Source organism: Hyaena hyaena, unplaced genomic scaffold, assembly GCF_003009895.1.
Source record: "Hyaena hyaena isolate Hyena2069 unplaced genomic scaffold, ASM300989v1 scaffold_253, whole genome shotgun sequence".
NCBI lineage: Eukaryota > Metazoa > Chordata > Mammalia > Carnivora > Hyaenidae > Hyaena > Hyaena hyaena.
Window position 1 is genome coordinate 1,632,051 of NW_024080887.1, and position 4,279 is coordinate 1,636,329.

The 4,279-nt window shown below is 42.1% G+C and overlaps 1 non-coding gene across 1 annotated transcript; it reads left to right on the forward strand.

The window, feature by feature from the left end:
* Positions 1-112, forward strand: LOC120240603. The gene has a single exon (XR_005530662.1). It is a non-coding gene; the product is annotated as a U6 spliceosomal RNA (small nuclear RNA).
* Positions 113-4,279: the final 4,167 nt, after the last annotated feature.

Below are 4,279 nucleotides of genomic sequence, written 5' to 3' on the forward strand. Positions count from 1 at the left end.
GTGCTCGCTTCGGCAGCACATATACTAAAATAGGACTGATACAGAGAAGGTTAGAATGGCCCTGTGCAAAGATATCACGTACAAGTATAACATGCAAGGTTGACAAATATATGGTGTTGTTGGGACTATAATACTATCTTACTAAAAGATATAACCAAAAATTTAATATATCATTTGATCTAATTATTCCACTTCTGAGATTTCATTTTATTTTATTTTTTAATTAAAAAAACTTTTGGGGGGCACCTGGGTGGCTCAGTCGGTTACGCATCTGACTTTGGCTCAGATCATGATCTCACAGTTCATGGGTTTGGGCCCCATACCTGGCTCTGTGCTGACACACCTGGAGGCTACTTCGGATTCTGTGTCTCCCTCTCTCTCTCTGCCCCTCCCCTGCTCATGCTCTGTCTCTCTCTGTCTCTCCACCCAGGCACCCTGTTAATTTTTTTAAGCTTATTTATTTTGAGAGAGAGACAGAGCACGAGTTGGGAGGAGCAGAGAGGGAGACAGGGAATCCCAAGCAGGCTCCAAGCTGTCAGCACAGAGCCTGAAACAAGGCTTGAACTCATGAACTGTGAGATCATGACCTGAGCTTAAACCAAGAGTTGGATGCTCACTGAATGAGCCGCCCAGGCACCCTTTCTGGAAATTTATTAAAAAAAAAAAAAAAAAAAAAGGCAGATGAGTATAAAGATTTATTTATGGGGGGTTTCATGACAATGCTTTTTTTTACTGTAGTGAATTATGAAAATAGGCACTGGTTAAATAATAAATCATGATTAGAATAGGACTGGTTAAACATACATGCAAAAGATACTGAAGAATATAAAAGTATTAACTGTGTAATCAGAGTGGTAGGATTATAGGAAATTGTATTTTTCTTTTATTCTAGGATATCTGGGGCTGCCTGGGTGGCTCAGTCGCTTAAGTGTCCGGCTTCGGCTTAGGTCACGATCTCACAGTTTGTGGGTTCGAGCCCCACATCAGGCTCTGTGCTGACAGCTCAGAGCCTGGAGCCTGCTTCGGATTCTGTCTCCCTCTCTCTCTGCCCCTCCCCCATTCATGCTATGCTTCTCTCTGTCTCAATAATAAATAAACATTAAAAAATTATTCTAGGATATCTGTATTTCTAAGTTTTCTACAAGAAACATGCATTACTCTTTTGATCAGAAAAAAAGTAAATGTTGTTTTAAAAAAATCACATGATAAACTTACTAGAGTAGACTTCCATTGAATAACAACTCACAGGGGTGCCTGGTGGCTCAGTTGGTTAAGTTTCTGACTTCGGCTTAGATAATGATCTTGCAGTTCGAGAGTTTGAGCCCTGCGTCAAGCTTTGTGCTAACGGCTCAGAGCCTGGAGCCTGCTTCAGATTCTATGCCTCCCTCTCTCTCTGTTCCTCTCTAGCTCAAACTCTCTCTCCATCTCTCTCAAAAATAAATAAATATTAAAAACAAAACAACTCGCAGTATTGTTTTGCTTTTTGTTGTTGTTGCTGTTCTTTATTTTTTTTAAGTTTCTTTATTTATTTTGAGGGGGGAAGGGGCAGAGAGAGGGAAAGAAAGACTTCCAAGGAAGCTCCACACTGTTAGCCCCTCAATGTGGGGCTTGATCTCAGGAAAAGTGAGATCATGACCTGAGCCAAAAGCAAGAATTGAACACTTAACCAACTGAGCCACCCAGGTGCCTCTGTTCTTTATTTTTCATAGCAGTATTATAATATCTCTACACAGGGTACATGAAGGGCCTTTATTATTCACTAATTTGGAGTTCCTCTTTTCCTAAACTTCCGCTCTCACTTGTCAGGAGTTTTTTTTTTTTTTTTTAATTAATTAATTAATTTGAGAGAGAGAAAGCAAGAAAGAGAGAAAAGAGAGAGAGTGCATATATGTGTGCATGGGGGAGAGGGGAGAGAGAGAGAGAGAGAGAGAGAGAGAGAGAGAGATCTCCAGCAAGCTCCACACTCTGTCCATGCAGAGACTGACAAAAGGCTCAAACTCACAAACCGTGAAATCATGACCTGAGCCAAAATCAAGAGTCAGACATTTAACTGACTGAGCTACCCAGACACCCCTCAGTTATCAGGAGTTCTGACAAGTGAGAGAGAGGCAGAAAGCTGGCTTTTCTCCAGGAATGATTTTCAGAAGATTCTAAAAATCACTCATAGTCTGCAATCCTTTGTATATCATTTCAGAGACTCTTGTTTTCCTAGTACCTCTGAAGAATAAAAATACATTGCACTGATAGGCTCAGTGGTGAGTCGCTGTCCACAGGTAGAAATGATGTCAGTGCCCTTAGCAGCTTCCTCTGGGGCCAGCAGGGAAACAGCGCAACTGAGTTCCCTTTCCTACCTGCTATACGCCACCCACGCCAAGAAGTATTCATTTGTTCACTCATTCATTCATTCAACACCAAACCTTTATCAAGTGCTTACTCTGAACCACTGAACCCCCTCTTACCCCCAATTTCTGAAGCTCACAGGCTGGAACCAAAGATTTAGGGCAAGACCATCCTACCTACCTACAACTTGCCCATGTATAAAATAAGGGCAAAAAACCTCTCTGACCTTTCCAATCGTCCTCAGAGGACAAATCAATCTAATATCATCACATGCTCACTTTAACTTTCCTTTCTTTCTCTCTGTTTTCATATGATACAAGGTGTCATATTACAAATATATGTGGTGAAATGTATGTGTTCTCACCCTGGTACCAAGCCTTGTTCTTTTCCCTAAGTATAACCTGCATTTAATAAAATAGATATTTACGCTTTTTTCCTCTCACATAGATGGTAGCATATGGTACACATTCCACCTCACCTTGTTATTTCCTTTTGGTTTCATGGCCATGGCTGCAGAGCTGCAGAATTAGCCCATGTCCCAGGGAATGGGTCCATCATGAGATATGTAACCAGTCTTCTTCTGCTGGACATTTAGGTTGTTTCCAGCCTTTGCTGTCATAGCCACCCTGCCCCGCAGCGGCAGAGTCAGTGATATAAATTTTTCAAGCACTCTGATTTCAGAGGAAGATGAGGCATGCACTTTGAGTAAGTAGTGTTTGCTTTGGGTCTTAATGGTTTTCATTGCTCCATTTAGACCCAAATCATGAAGGCTGGCTCTGTTTATGGGAACAGAAGGAAGACATCTGGGCCATAAACCTTGAGACATAAGCTTTGTTTACCACTTTGGTCTTGAACCAGAAACCAAGCCAATGCCTTCAAACTATTTCTAGCTGTGTGCTCTACATACTCAGAAGGACATTGGCCAAATCCTTCATGATCCTTAACTAGAAATCCTTGAGATACAACTCTACAGATTAGATCTGAGAAGCAGGCAGGAAGACTAAAAAGGCAGCATTTTGCAAACTGAACTGAAAACCTAGGACATTTGTAAAGCTGGCCCATATTCCATTTTTTAATTAAAAAAGAAAGGTAGAAGATCAAAAAGTAAAAAATAACATCTCCCTCTCACTGGAGGCCAGTTCATGGGTGTGTGATCTGTGCAGTTGTAGAGGCCCATGCTCAGAATGAATGGCCTTGTGCTTGGTTTAATGCTCTACCATCACCACTTGAAAGTTTTCAGAATTTTATTTTTGAAGCTGTGTTTGTAAATGAAGTCTGAGGGGACAGTGGAGCATGCACATGAGCTGAGGAGACTACTGTTCCTCGCCACCCTTTGCATCTGATGTTATCCATATCCCAGGAGCACAGAATTCCATTGCTTCTCAGCCTTTTGGCTAAGATCAAGAGCAGGAGCACAGAATTCCAGTGAGCCTCCAAGGCATGGGGGTTCCTGGAGACAACCCTGAGGGGCCATGCTTTCTACCTGAAAAACACAGAAAGAAGGCATATCCATTTTCCAGGGCTGCTGTAACAAAGTGCGCAAAATGGGTGGCTTAAAACAACAGAAATTTATTCTCTCTAGTTCTAGAGACAAGACGTGTGAAATCAAGGTGTCATCATAGCCATGCTCCCTCTGAGATGCTGGGTAGAATCCCTCCTTCCTTGCCTCGCTTCTGGAGGTGGCCATCGATCCTTGGAGTCCCTTGCCCTGCAAGCTGCATAACTGCATTCTCAGCCTCCACCTTCACAGTTTTCTTAAAAGGAGACCGGTCAGTGATACAGGGCTGAGGGCCCACCCTACTCCAGTATGGCTTCATCTTAACTACATCTGGAATGACCCTATTTTCAAATAAGGTCACATTCTGACATATTGAGTGTTGAAGGCTCACAATTCAACCTATAAAAGAAGGCAATGAATGAACATTTAAGAAGTATGAAT